A 15,468-nucleotide genomic window follows, 5' to 3' on the forward strand; every position below is an offset into this window, starting at 1 on the left:
AAAAAAGTCATTCTGCAGGAAGTTGATGGGATATATAAAAGAAAACCAATAAGGAGAATTTAGTGTCACATTAAAAAACACTGAAGATGCTCAGAAAGTGACTGCAAATATATGAGAGTCATTTTTTTACCCATCAAATTTTCAATAAAATGCAAACTGCAGCTCTGAGCCCGCCTTTGTCTCTGCACGCCATTTATCGAGCAGTTTATTTTTATTTTTTTCACATTTTACTTTGAGCTTTGTGGTAAATATGTGCCTGAATGGATTTCCATATTATTTTTAATAGTATTTGACTTGTGCTGATGTCTCTGTTATCAATCAGAGTTGTGCTTCAGTCAGTGATGAACCACAGACTGTGTTACAGACCTCACACTGCTCTCTGCTCTGTGGCTTTCAGTCTTTTTTATATGTTTTTTCATTTCCTCTGTTTCACTGTTGATCATTTTAAGATCATTGTTATTTGGAAATGAATGACATTTTAAAAAAATGAGTTTATAGAAATTAACTATTAGTTGGCAAAGCTTGAAAAATATAAACATTTTTTGGAGAAAATGAAAATTTTTGAGGAAAATTACAAGCTACTTAAAATAAGGCATGCAGATAATGAGCACGTTATTAAGATATTCAGATGTTTTAGAGTTTTTGGTAACTTCTCAGAAAGACACTTTAGAGAATGAAGAAATATTATTAATAGGTTTAGAAAGTTTCCACCAGGTGGGCTCTAGAGCGGAGAAAAGGAAAACAATCAAAAGAATCCAAGAATGTGTTGGGAGCGAGAAAGGAGAAGTGGCTCAGGGGCATCCACAAATCTAGAGAGGAACCAGGTGAGGTATTTTTAGGGAAAGGAGGGAGAAAAAGTTAAGTTATTTGCAAGGAGCAAATCCCCACCCTAATACCCATGCACAATCTCAACAGAGCAAGAGGAAGAAAAGAAAGATAGCTCAACAGTAATGACAGTGTTTGTATCATGATCGAACATTTAGCCCTGACTTCCTTAAAAGTTGATTGATTGATTGATTGAATCTTTATTTTGAACACGTTGAAAAAGTACAACAACATAGAATTAAAAAGAGACAAATAAACAAAGCAAAACAAAAGGCAAACGAGCAACCACAACTACAAATAACTTTCATGTTAAAAAAGGAGCAGGAAGAAGCATAAGCTTATTTAAGTTAGTTATGTGCTGGATTGTCTCTGGGGTATCTTTACACAGCCTGCACCTGGGGTCTTGCCTGGTGTGATAGACCCCGGCCCCCTTGCTGGACTTGGGGTGAAACCCTCCATGCATGGTCAGGAGCTTTCTTGTCTTTATGTCAGTGGCTTCTATCTCCTCCTTTGGCCAGCCTATTACCCCACCTGATCACGGGCAGGGCGTAGGTGTTGATAGCCCTGTCAGCTGAACGGCTACAACTCCGTTAGTTGGCTAACCTCCCTCCATGCTACTTTGATCTTGCCCTCTAGCATGGAGGGTACTGCCCCTTGTGGCTGTTCAACTTGTAGCCAAGCACCTTGTTCGTGTCGGTAAACGTGGTTGTAGGTATCGTCCGTAGTGCAACATCATCTAGCAGACCTTCTGAGGGTACTTCATGTAATCATGGTAACCGGCTACGGGGGATCCAGGTTGGCTTGGCCATGATCCTATCTTTCAGGTCTGTTCCTCTCGCACTCAACGATCCTTCTCCTAGAATAGGAGTGGATTTGTATGATCTCTGTAACCAGTTTTATGGATTATCCTTATGGCCCTTTTTTGTAATATAAAGATTGATGATAGCGAACATTTGTAAGTATGGCCCCAAACCTCTGCACAGTAATGCAAATACGGTGCAATCAGGGAACAATAGAGAATGTGGAGTGATTTGTGGTCCAGAATGTGTTTTACTTTACTCAAGATTGAAACACTTATTGAAATTTTGTTATGTATATGATTTATATGAGACTTCCAGTTTAATTTATCATCTATAATCACACCAAGAAACTTATGTTCAAGTACTCTTTCAATTTCCACACCATCTATATGAATCTGCGCTTGTGCCTTTCTAAGGGAATTCCCAAATAAGATTTAGTTTTACTTAGATTTAGCGATAGTTTGTTCCTGTTAAACCATTTTTTAATTTTGCACATTTCTGAAGTAATTGTATCCAGCAACTCCTTTAGATTCCCCCCAGAACAAAAAATATTTGTGTCATCTGCAAATAATACTAATTTTAATATATCAGATGCCTTACAAATATCATTTATATAAATAATAAATCATTTTGGACCCAGTACAGAGCCTTGTGGAACACCACAAGCAATGTCCAAGCATGATGAGGAATGGACACCCAGCTTCACAAATTGTTTCCTGTCACTTTAATAATTTTTCACCCAGTGCAGTACAACCCCCCTGATCCCCGTTCTAGTTTATTAATTAATATGTCATGACTGATTGTGTCGAATGCTTTCTTGAGATCCAGAAATAGTCCAGCTGCATACTGTTTCTGATCTATAGCATTTGTAATCTCCTCAATTGATTCGATTAATGCCAGAGATGTTGATCTTTTTGATCTGAATCCATACTGACTGTCAGAGAGTAATTTATATTTATCTAAGAATTTGTCTAATCGTTTATTAAACAGGTTTTCTAGGATTTTGGAGAATTGTGGTAGTAAAGAAACTGGCCTGTAATTTGTGAAGTGGTGTCTATCCCCAGTTTTATACAGCGGCACAACTTTACCTATTTTCATTTTGTTTGGAACTTTTCCAGTCTGAAATGATAAGTTGCAAATATATGTTAGAGGTCCTACAATTCCATCTATGACCTTCTTGACGATTTTCATGTCAATATCATTACAATCAGTAGGTGTTTTATATTTACACGTGTACAGTGTCAATTATTTCTTTTTCCTCCACTGCTGTGAGGAACACTGAGTTAGGGTTTTCTATCAATCAGGCATTCGCTACAGTCTACTGATGGCAGTGACTCAGGAATTTGTTCTGCCAGATTTGGTCCAATATTTACAAAATAATGATTAAAGCTGTTGACCACATCAGCAGTGTTTTCCATAATTAAAATAAAAAGTCACTTATAAACTTTGAGGCTGAGGTTCAGGCAGAGGGGCTGAAAAATGGGTCGTGCAGGTGAAACAGGAAGTGGGACACACTGATTATGAAACACTTTTGCTCCGTCAGTTATGTAGGAGGCTCATTTTGTTTGCTGTTACTTGAGACATAATCAGATGTCTCACTCTCACACCAGTTTTGGAAATCAAAGCCTAATTGTCCTAAATCAGTGCAGCATGTCAGCGAACGCTAATTACCACAAACTTTACAGGAACTTCCTCCTCAGGCATTCTTCTGTGGAGCCTCCAACCTGCATCAACCTCTCCATCCATCAAGGTGGAGGTAAAGAGAGGCTTATTTCAGCCCTGAGAGTAAATCTGCTGAATCTGTCATACAAGTAAAAGCTAAACTTTCACCCTTTGCTCTTGTTAAAATGTTGAAACTTTTTGTGATGTATTGCCTGTTCAGCACTGACTGTTCATGATAAGCAGGCCCAGTTTCAATTACTGAGCTCAGGGTAGCTACAATCATCACTGTGACGCAAGAGCAAACTTTGAGCTGCCGTAGCTGCTGTTTTCTCTGACGCTCCACCCACTAGCTGTTCTCATCTCGTGAGGGGCACCCAATCAGAGGAAATCTGGCAGAAAGGGGGAGAAGCTGAAATGTTAATGTCTTAAATTATGTTTTCATTACATTTATTTATTATCTCATGTTAAAGCAGCTTGTACATATTTAGAGTTAGTTGTGCAACTCTAAATCTGTTCTGTTTTATTTCTGGATTGGTGTTGGGCACATTTTTGGTTGGTGTTGAACTCCACCTCTTGTCCCCATCCTATGTGATTTACATAGACACGGTGTAACTACTGTAACTGAGAGGAGTCATATCCCACAAAATAAGACAAACATCCAGAAACTGTGAGAAAAGTTAAAAAAGGAAAAATAAGGAAAGCTGCCAAGTGTCAGAAGATTGTGAGCAACTGTTCCTCTAATGCTGCACCCAAACACCTGAGGAAAGCAGGAAGCTTGCAGCAGCCCGGTGATTTATTCATGGCCTTTCTTTGCATTAAAGCTGTCACAAGGCATCAGTGGGCCCCTGTGCTGCTCGATCCTGGGTCACACATTCACATCCAGCTTCTGTTCGCATCAGCCTGAAATGTTTACCAAAGCACTTTTAACAAAAGCACTTAAGACATAAAAGCACTCTGCTGAGCTGCGAAGGCCAGAAATAACAACACGTTACGGAAAAACGAGCTCAGAAGATTTCACTGCAGAAGAAAAGGCGAGCTGAGCTGAAATGAGGTGAGCTGAGGACATCGCCGTGTCCCTCAGGTCTTTCTGTTTGTCCTCGCTCTCCATCTATTCACACGTGGTCTCCTGCTTTTTGTTCTTCAAACCTTTAGGATCATGTTAACTCTGCTAAAAACAAGAATAAACCTCAGGAACATAAAACTACTGCACTGGATTAAAAACTCTTCAACAGAAAGTCGGAGGGGCCGAACATCCATCACACTGCCTCCAAAAATATATTTCAAAACAAGAGTCTGAGAAAACATTAATACTCTATTAAAAATGTTTTTACATGAAGTCAAGTCAAGTCATCTTTATTTCTATAGCACATTTAAAAGACATCAAGTGTCAACCAAAGTACTGAACAGAGGGATAATATAATAAAAAGAATTAAAATAGATAAAATGAAAACATTATAGAAACATTGTAAGACATCCATATATGTTTGTAAAAAGTATATGTGTACATGCGAATATGCAACTACATAAACAAAAATGTACACATTCACACACAAGCACACATACGTGAACATAAAATACATGTATACGTGTATACACATGCATCATCAACATCATCATCATCAACATCATCCAATGAGATAAAAGACCAGAATCGTTAAAACAGAATAAAAGTGGTGTCAGAGAGATCTGAAAGCCTTGGAAAATAGGTAGGTCTTCAGATTTGGTTTGAAGACTTCCAAGGATGAAGAGGATTTTATGAAAGGACGAAGACTGTTCCAGAGTTTCAGGGCGGTAATGGAGAAAGCCCTGTCACCTCTAGATTTGAACTGGGAGTGTGGATCTAATAATAGGATCTGACTGGAGGAGCGCAGAGTTCAAGTGGGTAAGTGCAAGCTAAGGAGATCTGAAATGTAACCTGGAGCCCAACCATGGAGAGCTTTAACAACAAGGTCTTTAGACAACAGAATATTTTTGAGTTTAGAAATGCTCCTGAGTTGGAAAAAACTGCCACGAAAAACTGAATTTATTTGCTTGTCCAGCTTGAGGGTAGAATCAAAAATGAAACCAAGATTTTTTACATGGTGACGTACATTAGCTGATAACGGGCCCAAATTGTTTCTTATAAGACTAATAGACTCCTGCTTACTGAAAATTATAATGTCGGTTTTGTCGTGATTTAGTTTGAGAAAGTTCAAAGACATCCAGCAATGTATGTCGCTAAGACACCCTGAGACTTTCTGCAGTGTACTATCATCACCTGGTTTTAGAGAGAGGTAGAACTGTGTATCATCTGCATAAGAGTGATAGGAGATCTGGTGTTTCTGAAAAATGTAGCCTAAAGGGAGCATGTATAAGGAGAATAAGACAGGGCCCAGAATAGAGCCCTGAGGTATTCCACAAGTGAGTGTAGCTGGGGAAGAGTATTTGTTACTCAGCATCACAGAGTATGATCTGCTCTCCAGGTAAGAGGCAAACCATTTTAGAGCAGAGCCTTGAAGGTGAGAGAAACGAGATGTATTTATCTACACAGCAGAGGTCCTGAGATTTCAACTGAAGAAGAAACATTCAGGTTACAAAGAGCTGACGGCTCAAACTGAGCAGCCTTCAGGAGACACTCAGGTGCATCTGATCGACTGCTGACTCAGCAGAACTGTGATCATAGCAAACGTGTCTGCTCTGTGACTAAGGATTGAACAAAATCATGCTGAATAAATGCTGAAAAAAAATATATATCGTTGTATCCATTTGTCTACATTTAGTTGAAATTTAAAGGAAGTCTTACTCCTCCATACGTTTGAAAACTCCTCAGATGAGCAGCAAACCTCTCTGTGAGGCAGCAATGCTGTCAGCCTTCCTTTTCTCCTTTCCTTCCATCTCCTGCTCTTTTCTCATCTCTCAGCTGGAGAGAGGGCCGCTGCGTGTTGGCGGAGCCCTGCTCAGGTTCCTTGACTTCGGTCATTGCATTCTTATGAGTGCTCTTTGCTCCGGTTTCCGTCAGGGCTCTGATGTCGACTTCCTCCTGGAGAAACCGCTGCTTCCAAAGCTGAAGAAAAATCTGCAAGGCTGTAAGAGAAAGACACCTTCACCTGTGGAACTCACTCACCTGTTACTCTGAAACTTTGTGGGTGGAAAAGGAAGGAAATCATTACCTGCCTGTGACTCACCCGCCTGCCCACTTTCCTCCTGCTTACTCTCCTGAGTCTGCTGATTTCTCTCTGAGCCTACACAAAGGAAGGAATGCAGGTAAGAAGCTAAACTACACCCTCCCCTCTTGTCTCACATGTTGGTTCCTCTCTGGCATAATCGAGGTCCTGGACAATTGGCTGTTTCATGCTTCTGTTGGTGAGCGCTGCCTCTAGAAGACTTATCATTCAACAAAATGAGTGAACTTGTCTCATCTGTTCCTGGGTCCAGTCCTAACCCCGCATCACATGTCGCTCTTCCACTAAATTTAAGCTTTAAGGGTTGATTTAAAACACGCTACTGGATGGAGGTGACGTCTGGGTCAGTAAAACTTCTCTCGACGAGTTTAGGGTCTTAGTCACGAGTTTCAGGTCTGGTTGAGTCCAACATGATGTTCAGTTTGGAAATCAAGGTCTCTGTTAGAGTAAAATGGGCAAAGCAGCAACGGAACAAATTATGTTTCCCACATACTGGAGAATGATTCTACTTCCTGTTAGTCCTATTGTGTGCGCTGCAGTTCACCCAGGAGGCCAGCAGGGGGCTGTCGCCAGATAGTCTCTAATGAAAATGAGCTCAACAGCTACAATGAACTGAATCACTAAATCAGTTTTCACAAAAACATTCATTGAAACAAAAGATTAAAGTGCAACAAAAACATGTATTTATTTGCATTTTGTCCATATCGGTCCTTTAATGATTTATCACTTGCTTGAAAACTCTCAATTATAAATCATAACTAGATGTTAACAGTGTAGTTGAAGTCCAACGGGACCACCGGTGTGTGGGAGCAGCAGTTGGTTGTTGTGGTTGAAGGTGATGCTATCAGGAGTCCACAGCTACAAAGTCCCCGCTGCTCACTTTAGTCACAAACCAAAATGATGTGAAACAGCTGTAAAGCAGCTCGTGATGCTATGACAACTGCAAAGCTCACAGAAAGATGTTTCACTAGAATGAAACCTGATAAAACAACGTGAACATTGAACCAGTTGCATTGTTTTTGCTCTGATTTATAGAAATATGATAAAAAATTCTCAAATATGCCACAAAATGTACGTTTTTAATAATCAGAGAAATGTTTACTGAGGTGACATAACTGGACTTTTTTTGCAACCAGAGTAGTCGCCCCCTGCTGGCTCTTAGAGAAAGAATGGAGATTCAAAATACAGCTACTACCATCTTCTATATACAGTCTGTGATGTGGACACAGCCAGTACACATGAGCGATGAACTGTTAGTGCAGAAAAACATCTGAGCTTTGGTTTGATTCATTTCCTCCACTGTGTTTTTGTGAATCTTCACCTCCTGCTTGAGGTTACGTGAGGATTGGTCCGAGACGTCGGGGAAGGTGAGTAAGCCTGAGCTTCATAAAACACATGACAGACTAAAGTCTGGCCCTCTGAGCTTGGGGTTAAATTTCAGATGTGGTCAGTCAGGCGCAGCACTTATTTCTTTAAATTTCCATCCTCTCCTTCCATTTTCACGCCTGCGAGCAGGAGCAGCGCAGACTGCATGAGTCGCTGTTCTCAGGGGTGCCACTTGTCCTCCATATCAAAATAGGCTTGTTTTTTTAAACAGAAAACTGGTCTTCTTTCCAGTCCTTCCTTCCTTTCTTTCTCTGTCTCCTCCGCCTGCAGGAAGCAGAAAAAAAAGACTTCCCTTCACTGGCTCTGCTGTCAGCAGGAGTTAGAGGTCCGGTGGATAAGAGGAGGAGAGAGAATTGGTGAGAGGAGGAGAGGAGGAGTATGCATATTTCTGGGTATTTTTTAAGGAGTAGGAAATGACTATTGTGAGACCTGTCGAGAAAACGAAGGCAGAGAGATGGAAGGAGATGCAAATTTTAAAAATAAGGAAAGCTTCTCTCTCCTCCCAGCAACAGTTTGAAACATCAATATAGAAATAACATTTAACAAACACGACACTCATTTCCTTTGGAGCATTACATGACTTCACTTCATCACCTTCTTAGCTCCACTCAGTGGGTCTCAAACTTCTTCTTCCAGCTTTAGAAGCAAAAAACAGGCTTGAACCAAAATAGAGAGACTTTTTCTAAATACCTGAGAGTCTCAGGTGTTTATCCTTTGAACGTGTCCAGACTGTGAGCTCCCCAAGTCAGACAAAGATCAGCATCATCGTCTCTTCTGTGGCAGGCATGTTGCAGAAATTCACAAGAATATTCTCCAAGCATGACATCCTGATGCACTTCAGACCCAGGAACACCCATAACACAGTCCTGATATCTGTTACCACAACCCATGTGACTCACACAGAGGGGGTCAGTGACTCTCAGGTCCATCTTAAAGGTGACAGCCTGGAAGAAGAAGCCTCTTGGATGAGAAGCGAAACATTTTCATGAACCTAAAAAGATCTGCAGGTGCTTTCTTAAAACCTCAGACTACCAGGAGTAACATTAAGGTCTGTGTGGAAGTGGGTGAAGAAAAAAGTATAAACTTTAACAGAACAAAACAACACAAAAGAGGAAGACCAAAGCTTCACTTCTTCTGCTCAAAAAGAAAAACAAAGAAAGAAAGCTCAGTTTACTGACCAACCACTGAATGTCCTGGAATAAAAACGGTGATTTCTACTCAAACTGAGCACTGACAGCATTTATTACTGCATGCCTCCCTCTGATGGACACTTCAATATGAAGACAGTACTTGGGGATCAAACTGCTGACCTTCTGATTGGTGGATCTACCAGAATAATAAAAATGACTTACTCCAGCTTAGCTGCCTCACCAAACCAAAAACACAGCGATCACCTGTGTGTGAAAGGTGTAGCAGTGAAGACTAATCCCTGACCCGGTCTGCAGCTAAAGCAGAAACTAGCAGTGTCTCAAACCTCATTACAGGTGTGCATGGTGACTGCAGACAGAGCCAAAGCACTAACGCGAGACTGAGATGAAGCTCTTATTAATGAACACTGACAACAGTCAGAGCCGACAAGCAGCAGCACGCGCTCTCTGAATCCTAACCGAGCCGACTACCTGCTCGGCTTTTCAGCAGTTCGTGTAACCGGTGATGCAGCTTGACTGGAGCGGGGCTTTGGGCACCAGTCCAATCAGCCACAGTCAGGACGGAGGAGGAGGCTGAAAGGGCATCCTGGGTAAGCCTCAAACAGACCAATTAGCATGAAGAGCACAAACTACAAAGAGTGTGTGACAGTGAAAGAGACTGAGGGAATACAGAGGGCTGTGAGAGCCTGTGCTTCACTACAAACACACTCATTACAGAGAGAGACAGCACAGCTCTGTGTGTGTGTGTGTGTGTGAGTGAGTGTGTGAGTGTGGGGTGGGGAAAGACATGCTGTGGAAGAGAGCCAGAGATTAATAATAACTCATGATTAAATGCAGAGCGGTGTATAAGCACACAGTGAGTGAGAAACTTGACCAAAGAAAAAGCACCCAGTGCATCATGGGAATCCCCCAGCAAGCTACACCTATTGCAGCATAACTAAGGGAGGATTCAGGGTCACCTGGTCCAGCCCTAACTATATGCTTTAGCACAAAGGAAAGTTTGAAGCCTAATCTTGAAAGCAGAGATAGTGTCTGTCTCCTGAATCCAAACTGGAAGCTGGTTCCACAGAAGCTGAAGGTTCTGCCTCCACTCCCAGCCCTGTTCTCACTTTCTACTTTTGCTGTTTGTGGAAACACTTCTGCAGTTTTTGTCGTCATACTGTGACCAGTTATGTCCGGAGACATAACGCTGCTGTTTCAGGCATACTGGCTGGGTTGTTGCAGTGACTAAAGTTAAAGCTAACAGGCTTGTGATCGGGAGTGTCAAAGTTTAAAGATCTGTTCAAACTGAAGGACGAGGCTGTTTAGCAGAGACATCGATGCTGCAAATACTGACAAAGAAGCACAACAAAGGAAGAAAAACCATAACAGCAGCTAAGGCAATGCTATTAGCAAGAGAATGATGCTATTAAGTTAGCGCACAGCCTCAGACTAATGGAAAATTATCACTGAGAAACTAGAACAGCTCATATTTTAAGACAAACAGTTTAGAACTAAGAAAAAACTTCAGCAAGGCGCCATCAGTCGATTCCCAAACTATAAATAAAATGAAATAGGCTAATTCTGCTTTATTTTGTTTAATTACAAACTAACATAAGAACATGACTGCAGCTTCACTCTGAAATCCACCTGCACAAAGGTGAGGGTGAGGGTGTAGCTGCTGATGGCAGGTAGAGCAGCAACATAAAAGTGAGGCTCAGCTGACAGCGCCGTCAGTCAGCATCACGCGCCGCCTTGTTTTTCCTCCCGAGTGCGCACAGTGGCCGCTTACTTGGCCCAAGATGAGAGAGGGTCGATGAATAGGCCGATGATTTCCACCAGGCAGCGCTGCCTGGCTCAAAGGCCCGTTGGTGAGCGAGCCCTCAGCGTGGTGCCTTCAAACGTAGTGTGTGTGATTTGTTTGAACCTCTGAACATGGGCTCTGTTTTGGTTCCAAGAGGAGTTGGAGGAGAAGACGTGTAAAACGACCTCTTCGGGGCAAAGTGCTTCCTTTGATAGTAAATCAGCTTTATTAGTTAGACATCTAGGTCAACACACATCCACACGTCACACGCACTTTTATTTCTGTGTAGCGTTTCCTTTGTTGCATTCCTGCGTCTGCTTTACTCGACCACATATCATCATGCGTGCAGGAACATGTTTCAGGAGGAGAGTGTGGTGGTCGTCCTGCTCACGTGCATGTGCACGTTCATGTTTAACAGCTGACAGAAGCAGCTGGGCCTGGGGTCAGATCTGAGACCGCTCAGGTCCACCTTCAGCAGTCTTGGAACAACAGGGTTAAAGTTCGTGCACAGCGAGGACACCTCCCTCCTTCATCTTAATCTGCACAGTTTCCAACTGCCTCAGACAAGATGAAGGAACAGCTGCCGTATGCTCAGACGTGCCCGGTGCTTGTCTGTGTGCGTGCTGTACTGCAGAGGAATGTTTCTGTGTCTGACGCTGGGAAAGTGTCTGCTGAGGAAAACAAACACACTGTCTCTGAACCAGCAGTTATCTGTTCTGTCTTGTCAAACCATTAGCAGCCAATCAGCTTTAAATTATCTAACAATTGCTTTTTATGCCAGTTGTCATGGCAACCACAGCACTTTTTGAAGCCATTTGATGGTTTTTAGGCGCCTTCGGGAGGTTTTTGGGGGCCGACTGTACTGCACTGATGATTCGCAAATTTACTGGGCCTCAGATAAATACAGAGAGAGCAGCAGAGGCTCACAAACACACACACACACACACACACACTCACAGAGCCTGGCAGGGAGGCAGACAGCTGCAGGCAGGAGTGTTTGAATCGTCAGATCTGCAGGAACAGTCGTGTGTTCTCACTGAGCTGCAGGTCTGCAGGGAGCAGAGCGGAAACCAGCAGCCAAAAGGACGCTGGTTCAATCCCCTTTATCACTGACAGAGGACGAAAGAAGCAGTTATACTCCCTCAGCAGACTTTAGTCTGTGCTCCTTTTCATAAATCTACCCCAGTGGATGACAGCTCCTAATCTTTTTCATATTAAGATTTTGCATATAAAATATTACTCTATTTTCCAAAAGCTGTGAAACACTCTACTGAAACCAATTTATATCTAAGAATCATAATCACTGTTGAATAAAACTAAGAGAAGATCTTTCTTATCTTTCTGCTCTTCCATCATCTTTGTCTCAGATAACGATGAGTCTTTATCCCAAATGAGACTCATATCTGCCGTTCTCTCTGGGCCACATTTGGCCTTGACTGTTTGTGCTTTACTCAGTGAAGTCTAGCTGCTTCAGCTCAGCCACAGATCCACCTGGCATGAGTCGTATGTCTGCTGTGTGTTGATATTTAAACCACAAAACACTTGCCAGCACCATAACTGAGCCAAATGTGCACAAAGTGGCTCAGATCACACCCAAAGGTATCAGCAGTCTGGACTTCAGTTTTCCTTGTGACCTTTGAGAGGAGCCCGAACCCCAGATTGAGAGTCGTATAATAAAATACTTCCAGTTTTCCAACATTTTGTAATATTTTATGCCCCCTTCACCAGTCAGAGTTTATTATTAAAAAAATAACTACAAAGTGAATCAAGAGTTTTGGGTACCTGTTATGCACTGGAGAAAAAAAAATGAAGCAGTTTGATGACACATAACTTTACTGTATATGTATACATATATACTTCTGCTGAGGAGAAAGGAGTGCCATGAAGTATGCGTGACGTGAAAGCCTGGTGTTTATCAGAGATCTCAGGACTAACGTGCACAGGCATTATCGCTCCGTCAGCACATCGACTCACAGGTTCTCAGTTATTCAGTGTGTGTGTGTGTGTCTCACAATGGGTGTGTGTCGACAGCCTCAGCTCATAAAGTAAAGTGAGAGGTTGGGACAGAAGCTGGTGCTTAGTTAGGCTGAACATTGATCCACTCTGACGGAAACCTCACTTATGAAATCATCTCATACCAAATATATGAAGACAGAAGTCTCATCTTGTTCCTGTCACGCACACCCCAGACTATATATGGATGGGCTGCCCAGGTAAGATATCATCTACCAAACATTAAGTAATCTATTTTTTTATATCCATCTGAGAAAACAAAACAAACAAACAAAAACTAATCCCTTCAATCTTATTTTGAAAACCCCTGCTTGCCAGATAGCTCTATTCCTTCCTGTCCTGTGTTTCCATATCGGCAGACCAACCAGATCGCTGCTGCTGCTTCATCTTAGTTGCACATCTGCCTTTTGAGCCTGGCTGTGTAGTAATCTGGCAAACAAAGCACAGACTGAGACAAAAGCACCGACCTCTGTGAGCTGAAGGGCTACTCTAACCAGAAGCTGTGGAGAACTGCTTCTTGTGCTCCTATCCCAAGCTCAAGCCGGCAGAGGAGAACAGGGCCTCCAAACTGGACCGTCATCGGACCAGAATAAAAGATACTGCTCTGTCAACTGATTCTGCACTCGTCTTGGACGTTTTCACCTTTCTGCAACATTTATAAAATTGTAATGCTTCTACAACCTCCTCTTACAAAGATAAATATAAACTTTACTTCCTAATGGCAGTGATATCACACTAAGTGCAGATATTAACAGATCTCAGAACAGTGAAAGCAGAATCCTCAGCAGCTTGTAAAACGGTAGACTCCCATCAGTCTCCCACCAACAACTAGCAGTTTTTCCACAATGGAAATGTGCAAACATCTCCATTGTTAAATACAAAAAAGCTCCTGGCTTCCTTGCTTGACAAGCTCCAGCCATTTTTAACAGGATCCGGTGATGTCCATGACAATGAACATCCCATATAGATTTAAGTGGCTCCTTAATCAAGATTAATTGATCCTGCTTACAGAGACAACAGTAAACGGAGTCACACGGATTTAAAGGATGGAAAAAAACAGGCGTGAGAGAAGCTGTACAGGACACTATACTGCTGGAATGCCAGTAGTTGAAATTTGTTCAGTGAAAGACAAAGTAAAACAACAATGTCTTTTTTAAAAATATTCTCTCTCTTCTTTCCCGACTTTTGATTTCATTAACCTTTAGAATCAGAAGTTTAAAAAAGGTGTTTAAAATGCATTTTGGACTGTAAAGTCTTTTATCGTGTTTAAATTGAATGTATCCTGTTTTCAGAAAACATTTCTAAAATGTGTTTTAAAATAAAGTTTATTTTTTGCCACACTGAGCTTCAGTTTTTCACCCAATAATTGCTACCATGACTCTGTTATATCTCTGTAATCACTAACATTCAAGTCAATTTTATTTCTAATCAGAAAAAGAGACAATTTAAAAAAAATAAAACTTCTGAAATGGCTCAAATGAAAGATAGCCAAGCAAATGCAGGTGCTGGAACTCTTATTTAAAAGCTGATGACCTGAAAAGATGAAAAATAGACCACAAGGGCGTGATATCCTCTACACATAACAATTGCTGCAAAGGCCATGTATTTATCATCTGCTACATGAGCTTTGGTGATGTATAAAAGAATCTATATTGCTACCAAAGGATTGTTGATCTACTTTCAGGAACAGTTTGAATCATTTAAAGCTCAAACAGTTAAAGAGTTATGATACTAGGAAAACATTTGGGATCGCTGTGTCGGCGGATCTGCTATTTCCAGTCTTGATGCTAAGCTAAGCTAATTACCCTCTAGATGTAGCTTCATATTTAGCTCAGAACCATGACAGTGGTATCAATCTTCTCATCTAAGCCTCGGGGAGAAAAGCATTAAACTTATTTCCTTTGCCTGATGTGTGAAATCAACATCAGAAAAAAAACACTTGGAAGCAAACCTAATTTAAGTCAGAGCCAGAAGCTTCGTCTCCACCCTTCCTGCGGTGTTCAGAGCATAACAGTGTGATTTGCTACCAAATGCAATCAAATAGAACAACAAAAGGCAGTAATTCTGCTCTTCTGGTTCAGCGCCTCACAGCCGTGAAGTGCAAAATGAGTTTAGAAAGCCAGCAAGAGCCTGCTTCTGAGATCCATCTGACTCACAACATGGAAATTCATCACAGCATGGCAGCACCTGGAAATTGGGCTCATGGCAGGGGTGCTGCACTCCCCTCCAGTACTCAGTATGGAAATGGGGAATCATCATTAGGACATCAAATTGGATTGCAGAAGTAGAAAAGCTGGAAGGAATTCGCAACTGTGGCTTCTTTGACTACAAAAAGCTGCTGCTTGACAGATTGAATTACAGCTCATAATGGGAGAGGATTAAAGCCATGCAAATGGAGAGGCGATGCTGTAATGAAGGGGAAGCTGTCAGACCAAAGACTCACCGCTCACAAAGAGGGAAATCTAACAGGAGATCAAATGTAGAGCTTACAAATGGAGAATGCATTCAGGTGAAGACAGAACATGATGGTTTACAGGACACGCACCGCTCAGGGGCCTCAACAGTACTCGCATCTAAAGATCCTATTTCATCCCAAGTAATAAAAGTAGCCTCATTTTACCCTGAATAATCCACCTCCCATCTTGATGTCTGCATCAACAAGTCATGTTTAAACATCACTCCTGATATTG

The sequence above is a fragment of the Oreochromis niloticus genome, linkage group LG10, assembly GCF_001858045.2.
Source record: "Oreochromis niloticus isolate F11D_XX linkage group LG10, O_niloticus_UMD_NMBU, whole genome shotgun sequence".
In the NCBI taxonomy this organism is placed as follows: domain Eukaryota; kingdom Metazoa; phylum Chordata; class Actinopteri; order Cichliformes; family Cichlidae; genus Oreochromis; species Oreochromis niloticus.